Genomic DNA, 16,976 nt, shown 5'->3' with positions numbered 1-16,976 from the left:
ACACTGGGGGCGGAGGGGGAGGGGGACGCAGCGGGTGGTACCGACCAGCCCCCGCCCCATGTGTGGGTGGCCTTAGTGACCAGGAAACCGGTCAAAGGGTCAGGGAGTGTGTCTCAACACCAAAGAGCAGCTTTTTTTCAGAAGACACGATGAAGACCCAGGAGGAGACGCTCCACTTCTCCCGAGCCTAAACCCGGGGACCCTCGAAGGCCACCACGCGCTCCCTGTCCCCGGCAGGATGCGCCCCACCCTCCCCGGTGCACGAGGTCTCTCCGTCCCCCTCACCCCAAATGGAGCAGCACTCGCTGAGGGTGGACATTTGGCAGGGACCCTCCGACCGAGCACCACACGGAGACTGGTGCTGAGCCCCTGGCCCCTCAGGCCCCTCCGCGGGTGAGATCCAGCCACAGAGGCGGACCCCCGGAACACAGCCACACCCCTGGAGGGTGCGCAGAATTACAGGAAACCGGGCACTCGGGGTAGAAGAGAGAGGGCCCTCCTGTTAAAGAGGAAGACCGAAGGCCCTTGGTAAGTTCAGACCTGGTTCACGCTCAGGCCCCAGGGGAGCGGCCTCACGGAGGAAGGGGCTCCGGGCGGGACACCGGGGCGGGGGCAGGGCCTGCCCACGGGGCCAGAACGGGGAGGGGGGTCACACGGGAGAGCCACCGCGCAGGCCTCCACCCCACAATCAAACACTCGCTTTTTCTGCCGCACACGGAGTTGAGGAAGATTCTAACGCCACTCGAGGGAGAGAACGACCGATGAAGGTGTGCGTTGGAGATGGGGAACAGAGACACCGCCCACTCGGGCGGCTGGAAGGGGCGGGGCCCCCTTGGATGACAAAGTCTTTCATCCCAAAACCACTGGCACGTCATTCTGCAACACGCCGACGTCACGCTCGAGCACGCCACCGCCCATCTCAGGGGAAGTGTCCAAGTTAACATTACACACGGCTGCACGCGTAACACGACCCTACCGACCCCCCTCGGGCAGGTGCCACATCTGCCCCTCCCCACCTGCTGTGCGGTGCTGGCTGCCGGGGGCTGGGGCAGGGGGTGGGGCTGTTTAAGGGGGACAGAGTTTCCGGTTTGCGAGGAGAAACGGTCCTGGGGGAGGGCTTCCCAGCCAGGCGAATCTCGTTAGCGCTGCTGACGTGTACACTCGAAAATGGTGAGCACGGTAAATGTTATGGAGTTTTTTTTTAAATCCCAATTCTTATAAAAAGTGTATGACAGCCAAAGCAGGCCTACAAGGAAATGTTTAACCTCCCGTTCCTTCATTAGAAGACCAGGCTGGGAAAAGGAGCATTCTGGAGAGCCGGTCACTCGCAAGTAATTTGAAAAGAACAGCAAATGAAACCCAAACAAAGCTGCAGGAAGCAAATAAGAACGGCAAGGGCAGAGGAAAAAAAAAACAGGAAAAATGCATAATCGAAAGAAATCAACACACTTGAATGTTGATTCTTGGGGGAAATTAACATTAGACATCTCCAGCCGGACAGGAAAATGGGGGCAGGAGAGGAACGATCCTTCGGTTTAATTACAACATCAGAAAGCAAAAGGGGCCGCCACGTGCAAAAGACAAGAATGGATATTACGAATTTAATGCTAATCGTTGTGATCATTTTTATGAGGTGACCAAATTACTGAAATACAGTCTTAGCAAAACTGACTCTAGAAGAAATGTAAAAATCCAAGTGGTTCTGTATCTCCTAAGGAAACTAAATCTCTAATTACACACCTTCTTCTCGACTAACTTCACACCTCCGAGGCTTCCCACGGGAATTCTTCCAGACCCTGAAGCAAATGAACGGACGAAAAGCCAGTACCGGTGCCACCCCAAGCCTCCTGGGGAGCGTGGAGGGAGAGGCCGCGCCCCGCCCCCCCGACGCACTCTGAATGGCCGCCGTCATCTCGGTGCCGGAACCAGACTTGGACATTCAACGAAGATGAAATCACAGGCCAATCAACTTGAAACAGAGGTGCAAAGAAACTACTGAAAAATGACCGAATCCAACAAGCTATACAAACATATTGTATCCCATCACCAGCCGGGTGTGGCTCGGGTACACAAGGTGACTTGAATACTGGAACCTCCATCACGGGGCAGGGGGGCGGGGGGGGGGGGCAGGCAGGAGGCCAGCTGCAAACACGGAACCAGACCTTCGGCTATGGAAAGCAGACGGGAAACGAACGGCACAGGGCCAGCTAAAATAATCACGGACAGCCGTATAGAGTTACCTCGAAAAATTACAGATGGATCTGCCTTATGACCAGCGATCCCACTTCTGGGAGTGTGTCTGAAGGAACCCCAAACACCAGCTCAAAAGAATAAACGTGCCCCTGTGTCCGCCGCCGCGGTATTTACAACAGGCGCGATCTGGAAGCAGCCCGAGTGCCCGCCGGGGGAGGAGGGGATGGGACAGCTACGGGACGTTCACATGGCGGAGCACCGCTCAGCCGCAAAAGGGAAGAAAATGTCACCCTTTGCCCTGGCTGGCATAGCTCAGTGGATTGAGCGCGGGCTGCGAACCAAAGTGTCGCAGGTTCGATTCCCAGTCAGGGCACATGCCTGGGTTGCAGGCCACGGCCCCCAGCAACTGCACATTGATATCTCTCTCTCTCTCTCTACCCCTTCCCTCTCTAAAAATAAATAAACAAAATCTTTAAAAAAAGAAAAGAAAAAGAAAATGTCACCCTTTGCAACAGCACGGAGGGACCTGGAGAACATCATGCTGAGTGAAACAAGCCCGTCAGAGACAGACAAAGACCATGTGATCTCACTGGTATGCAGAACCTAGTGAACACACTGAACCAGGAGTGAAACAGAGACAGACTCCTAGATAGAGAGCAGGCTGACAGCTCTGGGGGGGCGCTGCGGGGGTTGTGGCGGAACTGATCAAAAACAGCAAAAAGGAGACAGAACTCACGGGCACAGAGGGCGGTGCGGTGACTGCAGAGGGGGGGTGGGCGGGCGGAGGCAGAAGGCGGTGTGAGGGGACACATGGTGACGGAATAAAACAAAACCAAACAAAACAATTTAAATAAAGGAAAACGAGTCTTGGCGTGTGAGTGACGCCGTCCGCACAAACCCCACACCACGTGGACGGCAGGCCCAGACGCGACACTCGCACAGTGGAGCGGGAGAAGCTGGCGCGGGAGAAGGCGACGCGGGCTGGGAAAGGGCCCCCAAACAGGGCGCCAGGCGCAACCACGTGGAAGGAAAGAGGCACAAGCCAGGCTCCTCCTGATCAAAGGCCGCCTCCCAGGGTGAGCAAAGAGGCAGGAAAACATGGGCGACATGTCCATCGAGCCCACATCCTGGGAACCGAATACGTAAAGAGACTGTTCAAAGCGCCAAGAACCCAACACAAAAAAGACCAAAAGGACAATAAAAATATCCAAAAGGGACACAGAACATTATTAGTCTTCGGTGAAATGAGAATTAAAGCCAGAGATCCCGCCCACGTGTCCCCCAGAATAGAACTGAATGACCAACTTCAGCCGTCGGTGGCCAGGACGAGGGGCAGGCGGAGCTTCTGCGCTTGCACCCGTGGGTGGGACGGGGTTGGTCATGACCGCTTCCGAGCCGGCCAGCTGTGCTCACTGAGGTGCCCACCACACGCCCACCCCCCGGGACCCGAGCATCCAATACGAGGCTTCGCACAGAGGAGCCCCTCGGCCCCGCCCTCTGTCCTCCACTCTGTCAGCAGGTGGGGCTGGTCCCTGCAGGGAGGGGACCTGACTGGGCAGAGGCCTGAGCTGGCACCACAGTGCGGCCAGGGCCCCCTGGGTCAGTGTTTGTCCTCGGATTCCATTTGCAGCCGGAGCCCTGCCTGCTGTCCAGGCCCCACCAGCACTGCCCTGCCTGCTTCTCTCGCTCATTCACTGAGAGAGGGGGCGGGGGCAGGGGAGGGAGAGACACGGATGTGCTGTTCCCTTAGTAATGCGTCTGCTGGCTGATTCTTGCAGGTGCCCTGGCCAGGGATTGAACCCGCAACCTGGGCGCATCGGGTCAATGACGCTCTAAGTGAGCTGCCCGGCCAGGGAGCACGGCCCTGATGTCTGTGAGCTGGGCTTCCCAGGGCCCCTGGGGTCAAGGCCACTTGGGGAGGGTCGCCAGGTGGGGGTCATTTTTGACAGCCTTGCTTCTGGAAATAAGGTCTAGCCATCTTCTCCTACACACACACACCACTCTCATGTGTACATACACCACACACAAACCCAGACTCAGATATATGAACCCTCAGTCACACATTTTCACACGCTTACACACACATTCACACACACACACACACACACACACATTCTGTCCTGCTCAAACCACCAGAGAACAGCTGCCCACCCGCCCAGGACTAAGCAGCAGGGGGACCCAGGCCCGGTGACAGTGACACCCAGACAGCGGTGAGAGAGAGGAGAGACCTGAAACTGCGTCCCGGAACGGCGGGAGGGCTGCACTCAGGGCTCCGAGGAAGAACAGCGGCAGAGCCCACAGGTGAGGGCCGTCCCCGCGCCTGGCCCTGGGCTTCCTGCAACGCCCTTTGGGGTCCACTGCTGGGCACGGAGCCAGGTTCCCTCCCTGTGCAATTGTGGTGAAAGACACACAACATAGAAGTGGCCATCCCGCCCCGGGCAGTGCGGCTCAGCAGGATGGGCATCATCCCACAAAGCAAAGGGTTGCCGGTTCGATCCCCAGTCAGGGCACATGCCTAGGCTGCGGGCCAGGTCCTCAGTAGGGGGCGTGTGAGAAGCAACCACACACTGATGTTTCTCTCCCTCTCTTTCTCCCTCCCCTCCCCTCTCTCTAAAAACAAGTATTTTTTTTAAAAAGTGACCATTTGAACTTTGACAAGTGTCCAGTCTGGGCACCAGGATGGACATTCCACTGTGCCGCCATCGCCATTATCCAAACCCAGACGGCTCCTCCCCTGCACAACTGAACTCTGCCCCACGGAACGCAGCTCCCTGGTCCCTCCTGCCATCCTTCATTGGACGAAACCACAGAGGCATCAGGTGGCAAAGCCACTTTCCCAGCAAAGCAGGGCGGGGCCTCGGGGCTGTCTGGGGGTCCTCCCCTGGAAATGTGCCCAGTGACTGACAGACATTAAGTGGCTTGTCATGCAAGAAAGGAGTGGGCCTGTAGCAGCCCTAGACGGCATGGGAAGGACCCTCTGCTGTGCACTCGGCCAAGCGGAGACCCCAGCAGCATCGCCCTGGGAGACCCAGGGTTGCCATGCACGTTGCTTAGCAACCAGCCCTCGTACCAGCTACGGTACAAGAATCTTTCCGACTTCAGTCGGCATCTCCTCGGGTTCCAGGAGCACGTGTGGTGAAACGCAGCATGGGCCCTGGGCGGGTTGCTCAGTGGTTAGAGCGCTGTCCTGCTGCAGCAAGGTCATGGGTTCGATCCCCCGTCAGGGCACATGCAGGACGCAACCAATGAGTGAGTGCATCAGCGAGTGAAACAACAAACAGATCTCTCTGTCTCTCTCTCTCTCTCTAAAAATCAGTAAATAAGAGAAGAGGTTGAATAGGTTCAGAAGATGATGGGTGAGCCGTAGCTGGGTCACTCCCCTGCAGAACTTCCCGCGGCCTCTCCCAGGGGGCTCCAGACTCTCATACGGACCATGGGTCCCGGCCTGAGCCGCACATGGGCTCCTGGGCCCACGGGCCCCTCCTGGGACCCCATGGGACCCGGCGTGAGAATGCCGGCTCCGACACTCCTGTCGCCGCTACTCAGAACGGGAGGGAATTAATTAGGTCTGAACGCCATTCATAAAAAGCCGCATCCGGGAACGGCTGACCTCCTTCCCTTGAATCACACCAACGAGGCCGGGCTCTGCCTAGTAGCAGCTTGTGGGGCTATTTTCTTAACACATTTTCTTTTTGTAACAAAAAAAAACACAAAACAAAACAAAAGGTGTCGGTGGTGAGTTTTTTCTCTCCTAATGTGCAACCGAGGGAAAAAAACTTAGGCAGCAGAGCAGGGACTTTCCAGCATTTGCAACCACAGGCACCACGTCCGGATGCAAACCTCAACGGCCAGCTTCACGTCCTGTCTCCTCCTCCTCCGAGGAAGGGAACTAATGGTTTGGGGGCGCTACGGCGGGCTGTACACGTCTCACTCACCATGTGGTTCGTTCTCACAACCACCCCCCAAAACATCACAAGCCCCACTTCAGACGCCACAAGCGGCCTTCCAGAACTGCAAGCAGCCAGGGCCCCGGGGTGACCACAGATGCCCTGTCCCGCACACCCACACTCGAGGCCCCAGACCAGAGGCCGCGCAGGCTGGCTCACGGGCAGGTGTGCACACGGCCCTCCGAGAGCCCAGCGGTCAGGCAGGGAGGTGCCGGCCAGGCTGCAGCGTGGCTTCAGTGTCCTGGGGGGGCCCCCAACGAGGGCGGCCCATGAGCTTTGTCTCTCAAGGGGGAGAGAAATCCTCGGACAAGGAATCAACCCCACAGCCCTGATGATGAGGGCTGTGTGGACACCACTGCTGGCCATATGCGACGCCCCCCGGGAGGGACACCGGGCACACGCTCCAGATCTCAGCACTCCCTGGTCCCCTCGGGGACAACGTGGAGAGGTCGACTTCAGGGCGGTGGGAGGTTCGGGGTGGCAGTGTGAGCCCGGGCTCCCCGGGCACCAGAACTGCACTGTCCCCAGTGAGACCGCTGCCCACGAGGGGCGGCTCCCTCACCAGCCTGCCTTCCTGCCGCTTGCAAGAGAACCCCCTCCCTTCCCAGGACCCCCCGGAACGCGTGAGCGTTTCCACCGCCGAGGCTGGTTGATGCACTTGAGGCCGAAAGATGTTCACGACTCGAAACAGAATCAGACGGGATGGAAAGGCCTTCCGGAGAGCACGGAAATAAATTCACTAACTTCAAAAACTGATGACCGGAAAACGCTCCTTTATACTTTTGCCTGAATGCATCAGAAATCACCAATTCTTGTGGATCCTGCCTTGCGCGGGGCTGGCTGCTTGACATCTCTCCAGGGCCTCATGCGTGTGCCCTGGACCCCAAAGCCACCCAGAACCCACCCAGGACATCTGTGACAAGGCCACTGCCCGGTGTGCTGGCAGGGCATGCCAACCCGGGCACGGCACAGTGAGTGCGGGCGGCCACCTGGACACAGCAGAGACTCGGAACCAGCTAGTGAAACAGATGACCGCTGCCCACTGTCCCCCCTTCCAATCCACCACGCTTCCTCCCCCGGATGCAGAAGAACCCACGGGCCGCGTCAGAAGCTCCAGCCTGCTCCGGGCACCTGGCCAGGCCTTCTCACTTCTTCCTCAAATGCCCACAGTCCGCACTGGCCCACCACCAAGCTGCCGGGGTGTCTCTGGCCCAAGAAGGAATGGATCCATTCATCTGCAGTCCCGACCCACCCCCCGCCGGTCTCCTCTGGACGGGGCTCTCTGCCGTCTGCAGAGACCCGCACACATCTGCTCCCGCAGGCCCTCCCGGGGCAGGAGGAAAAGCCAAACACTGAAGGTGGGTCGGTGCAACGGGGTTACGGTGCAGCCTCACCCACAGGGTGGCAGCCACACGGGCCGCCCCTCATCCCTGAGAAGCGCAGGAAAGCTTTTAACCAAAGTCACCACCTTCCGCTCAGGGCCCCAGTCACTTCTCAGTGGTGGACTTCCGGCACACTGACAATGCGGCCGGAATTTGTTAGTGAGAGGCGTCCACTGGCACCTACCGCTGGAGACAGGGACCTGCTTTTGATATAGGAACCTGGGTGGGATGACACCAACACGAATTCAGGGAGGAGACTGATCTGCAGAAGCAGTGGGGTAAGGAGGAGGGGTGGGGGGATGTTGCTGTCATCCTGGGGTGCTGGGGTGCCCAGGGCTCACCGGGCCCTCGGCTGAGGATCCAACCCCGGCCTCAGACGCCCAGCGAGCGGTCAGGCAAGCCCTGAAGTGCGCACACACACACACGGCTTCCCAGGAAATAACGGTGGGGACCGCCCCGCCCACCTGAAGGGCAGTGTCGCTCCAGAAAACAAACAAACAAAACAAAAATCCCATTCCTCACGCCAGGCGAGGCTTGCATTTCTCACCGAAGACGCCGCGTGGCTCGGGGCTGTCGGGGAAGGCCTCCCGGGGATGGAATCTCTCTGGAATAAAACAGAACAAAGAGAGAAAGTTACTGGTGTCCCGGAAGGGGCACAGGTGCACAGAGACCTCCTTCACGAGTAAGCGCACCACTTTGCAGAGGTGAGCGGAGGACAATTCCAACGGGGTGGCCCGGAATCACCCGAATACAAACCGTTAAATTGTTGCTCTGGCCATTCGCTCATGCGAGATTACTGCCTGAGGACACCGCCTTGAGTCAATAAAGGGAGGCAGAGGGGGGAGAGGCTACCCAGCGTTTCAACAAAGCGCCTCCAAGTCCTCATGAATATTCATGTCCCCAGGACAAAGCCTGACCCCACTGGTTGACAGAGTCGGTGTCTGGGGACACATTCAGACAGAGGAGGGTGCACCGCTGGGGGCTGGAGGGGGTGCGGGAGAGGGAGAAGGGAAGGGCAGGGCCCCTCTCCTGCCCCGTCCAGGTTTGTCCAGGTTCGCAGCCCACCCTGCCTCTCGGACCAGGCGGTTTCACGAAGAGAACACAGGAGAGGCTGTGGGGACCCACACTTCTCTCAGACAGAGAGTGCTTTGCCAACGCCTGCTGGAGGGACAGGCCAGTGGACTGGAGGGTTCAAGGTCAGGCCGAGGGCTGGAGCAGGGGTTCACAGGGCTCAGCAGCAGAAGAACAGGAAGCCTGGGGCAGTGCAAGAAGGGGGACTCCAGCTAGGGTAGCTCAGTGGACTGAGTGCTGACCTGCGAACCAAAAGGTCACTGGTTCAATTCCCAGTCAGGGCACAAGCCTGGGTTGCAGACCAGGTCCCCAGTAGGGGGCACACAAGAGGCAACCACACATTGATGTTTCTCTCCCTCTCTTCCTCCCTCCCTCTCTCTAAAAATAAACAAAATCTTTAAAAAATAAAAGAAGGGAGGGACTCACTGGTCTTAAATATCACACCCCAGAATCTCTTCTGCCCCCCACTCGCCTGAAGACAAGTAAGTCAGGGAGGAATCTGGGGCTCCTTTCAAACCCGGGGGCTCATTTGCCGGGAACAACAGCAGAGAGCACCTCACACACAGCTGTGCCTGTCGGGAAGTCCACCTTCATCTGGGCCCACGTCACAGGGCCCGGCAGCGTGTCAGTGATCGGCCCAGGCACACAACAGACTCTGGGTTGTCACCTGCCAAGCAGAGCCCGACAATCACTCTTGTGTCCCTGGACAGACGTTTCCAGCAGGAGTTTTTAACTACGGAATTTGGGGGAGTCCCCCGACACCCACACTGGCGCAGTGCAGATGCCAAATGTTGCATCCAGGGACAAGAATGCTGCTACCTGGGGAGCCAGGAGATGAAACCTCAACTCCTCCCTCGGGCACAAGTCAGCGCTGGGACCCTGTGGCTGCAAGTGGGGCCATGGGCCAGACCCGACCAGCTCAAGGCAGGCCTGGGCGGCGGCCTCACCAACTCAGGGACCAAGGGAACCGCACAAGACCGTCTGACATGAAAACTTCCTACCTAAAGCCAGAGTCATGGCAGAGAGCCCTGTCTAGGCCCGTATCTCCCCTGACAGTGGTCAATCTTCACCTTTTATTTTTTTAAGATTTTATTTTATTTTTAGGGAGAGGGGAGAGAAACATCGATCGGTTGCATTTTGCATGCGCCTCAACCAGGACTGAACCCACAACCCAGGCAAGCATATGCCCTGCCTGGGAATCGAACCTGCGACCTTTTGGTTTGCAGGACGCCCAATCCCGCTGAGCCACACCGGCAAGGACTCAACCTTTACCTTAAGCGAGCCTGGCTACTGTCTTTTTGCATCTGTGCTAACACGGTAACACGCCTTTGCAATGTCAGGGGAATCTCCTTTTCCCAGACCCCTTAGGGCACAGCCTCCCCACAGAGCGGAGACCACGGGGCCCCTCGCTGTCACCTGGTCCCCCGCACACCATCTCTACGTGCTGGAGACGCCAACTGTCAACGGTCCTGCACCCACCCACATGAGAGAGGCCCTGTGCGCCCGCTTTACCTCTCCCCCAATCTCAGAGGCTTCCCGCTTTGCTCTCTCCCGCCCCCCTCCCCCATCACCAGTTTCACGTAACCCCTTCCGCCGTCCCCTTCAACTCTGACGTGTGGAATCAGGTGCAGAACTCCTGGTCTCTGGGGCATGTTCTCAACCCACTGAGCTGTTTTGCTTCCCGGCAAACAGTTTGGCTCAAGCGAACTCATACAAATTCTTGCAGGTTCAGATGCGTCCTCCGCCCGCAGGCTCCAGCGGGTCAGACCAAAAGACACTGTCCTCTCTGGGCAACTGTCCAGAGCTCCGGGCGGCCATGACCAAGCAGGGCAGCAGGGACCAGCCCGGAAGCTTGGACCTCCCAGCGCTCACAAGCACACCCACCTGCCCAGGAGTCCAGCTCCTCCCTCGTCCTCCAGAGCCCCGAGCCGGTCTGTGGGCGTGGCAGGCTCCCCTGCCCTGTGAGGCCTGCCTGCTGCTCCCTGGGACCCTCCATCTGTAGGTCCCCTGGAAGGACAGAGTCCCGTTCATCTGTAGCCCCAGCAACCCCCACGCTTCGGAAGCCCCCTGCAAACGCACGGAGTCCTCGGCCCGCTCTGGGAGGACAGCAGAGCGCCGCCCCCTACACAACGCTCTTCCAGGCCCACCTCTGAGCTCAGTTCACACGCGGCCCTGACGTGTCTGTGTATCGGCAGGCATCCCACAGCGCCCCTGGTGGCCAGCAGGGGAATCGGGGCTCTGGGTCCCTGTCCTCCGCCCTCTATTAGCATTCTTGGCAAGCGCGTCTGTCTCCAATTTCCCTGAGGCAATGGAGGCGGCAGCAGAAGTGTAACTCAAGGCCAAGGGCAGTACCACCCGGGCCCAGCACCACTTTTCATTCTCTCCAAAGAAAAAAAGGATTTTTCTGGGCTGCAGCGCCCTCTCCCGGCCTCTCGAGACCCCTTGGTTCCAGCAGGGCTGCGTGGGTTTGACGGCCTGTGTCTCTACGTGAACTCAGAGACAGGAAAAGGCCCTTTGGGGTCCCCTGGGGTCTCCCCACCTCACAGGTCTGCTCCCTCCCTGCCTAACCCAGAAAGGCAAACAGGGCTCGGAACATGGGGCTTTTCCCAGCCGAGATGGCCCGGCCACACCTCCTGCCCAGGAGGACACGTCCCCAACCCCCCACCCCCCACTCGGGAGGCATCGGGGGCCAGGTCACGTCCCCTGTCCCTCTCAACACCCCCCCACACCCAGGGCCTGCTCTTCTGGTGATGCACGGTCATTTGGGGAATAATCTCCCCATCTGTATCCATCTCCAGGCTGGAAAATAAGGACGTAGGTCTCCGCACTTACTGACGTACCCATTGGTTGATTCTTGTTTGTGCCCTGACTGGGGATCGAACCCCCAACCTTGGTGCATCAGGATGATGCCTCAACCAACCGAGCTACCCAGCCAGTGCCTACGGACGCGTTTGACACCCTCACAACTCCCAGGGGAGTCGAAGCCCCTGGCGGACCGCACCCCTTGTCCCCCCCCACCCCCGCCACACGGGTAACTCTGGCTGTGGTTCGGCGTGTTTGTAACTCGCCGTGCTTGTGGGTTTGCCTGCACCCGTTACTTCTGCAACAGTGCCGGTGATATCGAACTGCATGTGCTTTTCCAAAACTTGCCCTTTCCCCCCTCGTGTTACCCTTGTGAGATTTACGCGTGTGAACACCCAGCTGCAGCTGGGACCTTTTCACCTCTGGGTGCTGTTTCTCTGCAGGACCACACAGCTGCTGCGTTCCATCGCTGGGGGTTCCCACGGTTCCCAGCTTCTCGCCGCCACAACCAAGGCCATGAGGGGCACCTGTGTGTGTCTGTATGTGGCCGAGAGCCAGAGGTGCCCAGAACATGTGTCAAGGGTCAGAACTGTTAGGGACAGCGCACACACCTCCTCAAACTTACTGGAAGCGGCCGAATCATTTTCCCAAGTGGGGATAGTAAGGCACGCCCCCCTTTCTTCCATGTACTTATTAGTCTACGCATGACCACCTCATACCCTTCATGCCATTGTTGGATCTCCTTATGTATCAGTCCGAGCCTTCCTGTGGCGCGTGTATTATTGTAAACGTCTTTCCCCGCTCTCCACCAGCACAGCCTAGGCGCCCAGCGTGTGGAGCTCTCCGCGGTGCTGACCGAGCGTCGGGGTCGCACGCCGGCTCCTGCACTTCCTGTGCGGCCTGAGTGACTTGCCGGTGCCCCAGTGTCCCCATCTACGAAATGGGGGTTCCACGGCCTCACAGTGGCGCTGGGAGGACCGAAGGGCCCCTCTGTGAAGCAGCACCCATCACAGAACATGTGGCACGGATGCTGTCCACCTTGGTGGCCCTCTGAAATCAGTGAATAAGAAAAACCTTAAAACGCGTCCACAAGTTCTCGGACGCTGCCTTCAAAACGTGGAGGTGGACGCCCCCCTCTCCTGGGTGGTGGGCTGGACGCAGCAACGTGATTGTAGGCGACAGGGTAAGACGGAAGTGGCGAGGTGGGACTGGGGGGAGCGGGTCACACAAGCCACTGCGGCCGCCTCATGCGGATGCTCGGTCAGCACCACGGAGAGCGCACTTGGCGCAGGCGCCGCAGAGGCCCCTGCCAACAGCACTGGGAAGCCCATCTCCACGTGGTCCCTCCAACCCCCGGCCTTGCCCTCAGCCGATGGTGGCCCTGGCCTGGGTCTCGGCCCCAGCCCTGGCCAGGATCATCCCTCAGAGTTGCTCCAGGACCCCTCACCCAGCAGATCTATGCACAAGATCATAAATGTTGACTGTTTTCTACCACCGAGTCACACAGGAGGAGAACCGAGGCAGTAACCGTCTCCACCTTGAGCAGGTTGTGGGTACGTATTATTCTGGTTACCTTCCCATGTAGAGCAAATATTTTAAGGTAAAAATTTAATCCAAAAGACCTGGTTCAGGTCAACAGCCTGGCTGGCCGCCCCAAATGGTGGACAGTGAGACGGGGACACACAGGACAGGCCTACGTGTCACCCCTGTGGGTGACTGGGGGTGGCTGCTCCCCTCGGGGACGCAGGGACCAACTCCAGTTACCCACGGAACGAGGGAGACTTTTGGGGCTCAGGCAGCGTGGGCCTGTGGCAGAGAGGCCGTCCTGGTGGGCCTGGCAGGCGGGTGGGTGTGGGGCCAGGTGGGGCGCAGCAGCCCCAGGGTGGCCCACCCCTGCACTGCCCTTCCCGCCCCGAGGCCATCGGGCAAGGGTGGGGCTGCCTGGGAGCCAGGGCCTGGTCCACACCACGTCCGTGTGTCTGTCCACCCGCCTGTCTGTTTCCTGCGGGTTCCAGAAACGGCAAGGGCGCCTTCCAGTTCTTAGAGGTAGGTGAGCTGGCCCAAGTCCGCTGACCCGAGTCTGGGACCCAGGGAGGTCCGGCCGAGCCGACCTCTGTCAGCCCTGAAGAAGCCCCACGGAACCGTTGACGGTTAAGACAACTTAGTTTCAATCCTCTTTAAGAGCCGACACCCAGAATATCACCACGTGAGCTGCGGGCCTCCGTTTACTCGCTCAGAAAGGACTGTGTCCCACATCCAACTTAATGGAAACAATCACTTTTCTTGCCCTGCAGTGACCTCAGAAGCGACAGTGATGCCTGACGTATTCCAAGCGCAGTTTCCTTTTTCTTTTTAAATATCCTCCCCCCTAGGACATGCTCATAGATTTGAGAGAGAGAGAGAGAGTGAGAGAGGAGGACACTGATGTGCAAGAGAAACATGTATTGGTTGCCTCCTACACACACCCTGGCAGGGGATCAAACATGAAACCTAGGCACGTGCCCTGGCTGGGAATTGAACCCCCAACCTTTTGGTGTGCGGCACAAAATGCCAAGCAACTGGGTCACCCAGCCAGGGCTTGCTCTCCTTGAAAAAAAAAACAACAAATAACAACACCGTTTGAGGTGACAGGGGAGCGTAAGCCACCCTTTTAGCATCCTCCTTTTGACCTTGACTTCTTGGGAAAAGGACTGCCGAGACCACAGCTCTCCGCTGGCCCTCGAGGGCAGGAGGGGGAGGGTGGGGATGAACATGAGTGGGGAGGGGACAGTGGGACAGTGTTAGTGGTGCAGGGGCGGCAGAAGCCCGTGCCCAACCATCCTCGGCTGCCACTGTGCAAGGCGGGATGTGGACCGGGAGGCTGTGCTCAGCCACCCACGACCAGGATGCCCGAGGGCCTCCCTCTGCCGCCTCCTCCTCTCCTGGCCAGTCGAGCCCCAGCTCACACACGATCCCAAAGTCACCCTGTCCCTCAGCGCCCCCGCCGCAGTGGCCACCACAATCCCAGGGCCCCTCCCACTCTCCAGGGCTTCTGAGCCCAAGACCCAGCCTGAGCCCCGCCTCTGTCTGCGTGCTGTGACCAGAGTGTCCCCACCCTGTGCTGGGCCCCCACGGCCTCCTCAGCCCCTCCCCGGCTTTCAGGACAACAGCTGACGCCCTAGGGTGGAAACCACGGCCAGAGGCCACGCCGGGAGGCCAGCCGGGGACGCTGATTCAGGACTCAGCAGACCTGGGCCTCATGTCCCCCTGTGTGAGGGGGACAGTGAGGGGCTGCGCTGGGGCACAATGTGGCACTGGCAGGTTCTGCATGGCAGATGCAGGCCAGCTCTGGTTACCAAGCCTGAAACTACCTACTTGCTCTCCACCACGCCCCCAGCACAGATCCCCGGTGATGCCCACACCTGTCTCCTGCTCATGGTCAGCCCCTCAGAGGGAACACCCCAGGCCCAGGCCCAGCACCGGCACCCAGGAAGGGTCCCGTTCTCTGAGCCTGCACCCCCACACGGCCACCCGTGCACCCATGACGCAGCAGCCAGGCTCTGGCCCGAGGACAGCCTGCCTGCTCTCCCCAAATGCCGCGCCTCTGAGAGCAGGCTCAGCAACCCAGTGGGAGGTGGGTGCCCGGGTGTCCAGGGGCCTCTGCACACCGCTCAGACCCTGGCCTGGAGTGGGGCCCCTTCCTACGAGTGCCCTGGGCCCACATCCCCCCAGCCATGGGGCTCCCAGTAGGATGCAGGATTCTGTCTTGGGAATCCTGGAGGGCTGTCCCCCACCTGGGGGGTGAAGGAGCTCAGCTGCCCCAAAGCTGGCCCCAGGCCAGGCCCCACCAGCCCACCCAGGGTGACATGTGGCTTCTCCACGTGCTGCTGGGGGAGAAAGTCACTGAGGGAACAGCCCTCCTAGGGCCCACCCGTTCCAGCACCGCAGACCCTGGGGCGTCCACACCCCACACCAGCCTCCGTGGGAAAAGTCCAAGTCAAGTCTGGGTGTTTCCAGTCGGCGAGAGGAGACTCTGGAGGAGAGCGTGTCGGGAAAAGCTGGAAAGCAAGCACACCGCCGTGCGAGGCCCCGAAACTGGGCATGAGAGAACAGGACCCTCCCAGGAGCTCGTGGGGCTCCGAGGATCTGGGGGTGGGGTGAGGCCCAGATCACCGGAGCGCACGACAGAGACGGCGGGTATTTCTGAACGAGAAGGCAGCCCTCTGGGTCAGGGGATCTTTAAGTGCCTTCCAGGCCAATTAATCAGTCACGACGGTTTTCCAGAAGCCAGGTTTTCTTGGTGACTACAGACAAGCATTCTAAAATTAACGGGAAAAGATGGAAGCCCTATGGTATCCGAATATTTTTGGAACAGAAGAATAAAGTGGGAGAAAGCACTCTGCCTGATATGAAGGCATAATCGCTGTACATTTAAAGTAATCAAGAGCCTTGGGGGGCCCTGGCCGGGTGGCTCAGTGGGTCGGAGCATCATCCCGCACACCAAAAGGCTGCAGGTTCGATCCCTGGTCAGGGCACGTACGGGAGGCAACTGATCGATGTTTCTCTCTCACATGGATGTTTCTCTCTCTATCTCTCTCTCTCTCTCCCTCTCTCTCTCCCTCTCTCTCTCCCCCCTCCCCCCCCCCACTGCCCCCTCCCTCCTTCCCTTCCTCTCTCTAAAAAAATCAACAAACATCCTCAAGTGAGGATTTTTTTTTTATAAAAAGAGTGTGGAATTGGCAGAGAAATAAACACACAGATCAATGCAACACAATAGAGAACGCAGGAAAATCGATGCACGCAAATATGCCCAACTAATTTTTGACAAAGGACCAAAAACAATTCTGTGGATGGGGGATAGAGCTTTTTCAATAAACGGTGCTGAGCATTTGAACATCTACAGGCAAAAAAAAAAAAAAAAAGTAATAATTAACTTTGACCTAAGCCTCACACCTAACATCAAAATTAACTCAAAATGTATCATGGACTTAAATATAAAACCTAAAACTTTTAGAAAAAAATCATAGAACTTTGAAACACAGGTTTTGGCAAAGAGTTCTTATCCTTGACACCAAAAGCGTATTCACAAAAAGCTGATAAATTGCACCTCGTGGAAATTAAAAGCTTCTGTCTGACGAAGGTCATGTCCAGAGAAAGGAAAGACAAATTCCAGGCAGGGAGAAAACATTTGTGAATTATATACCCAACAAAAGGACATGCAATTAGAATACGTGAGAACCCTCAGATTAACAAAAAAAATTTAATTGGAAAATGTGTAAAAGGCACAAAAGGTATTTCACTTAAGAGGATACACAGATGGCAAATAATCCTGTGGGAAGATGTCTGATGTTATTAGTCATTAGGAAAATGCAAGGTAGCCCTGGCCGGTGTAGCTCAGTGGATTGAGTGCTGGCCTATGTATCAAAGGGTCGCCAGTTCGATTCCCAGTCAGGGCACAGGCCTGAGTTGTGGGCCAGGTCCCCAGTAGGGGGCACACGAGAGGCGACCACACACTGACGTTTCTCTCTCCCCCCCCCTCTCTCTCTCCCTCCCTCCCTTCCCCTCTCTTTCAAAATAAATAAATAAAATCTTTAAGAAAAAA

At 58.0% G+C, this 16,976-nt stretch overlaps 1 protein-coding gene across 5 annotated transcripts in view; it reads right to left on the bottom strand.

Moving 5' to 3' along the window:
* Positions 1-16,976, bottom strand: part of APBA2 (amyloid beta precursor protein binding family A member 2) — an 85,105-nt gene that overhangs the window by 39,787 nt on the left and 28,342 nt on the right. Inside the window, exon 3 of one of the 5 annotated variants that reach the window (XM_036012941.1) lies at positions 8,070-8,126. The exons of the other annotated variants lie outside the window; for them this stretch is intronic. The gene's annotated coding sequence lies outside the window, so the exon portion shown is untranslated. The remainder of the gene's footprint in view (positions 1-8,069; positions 8,127-16,976) is intronic. 5 annotated transcript variants of the gene reach the window in all.

The sequence above is a fragment of the Phyllostomus discolor genome, chromosome 12 (assembly GCF_004126475.2).
Source record: "Phyllostomus discolor isolate MPI-MPIP mPhyDis1 chromosome 12, mPhyDis1.pri.v3, whole genome shotgun sequence".
In the NCBI taxonomy this organism is placed as follows: domain Eukaryota; kingdom Metazoa; phylum Chordata; class Mammalia; order Chiroptera; family Phyllostomidae; genus Phyllostomus; species Phyllostomus discolor.
The sequence above is the reverse complement of the archived record's forward strand: the minus strand, read 5'-3'. Positions and strand labels throughout refer to the sequence as shown.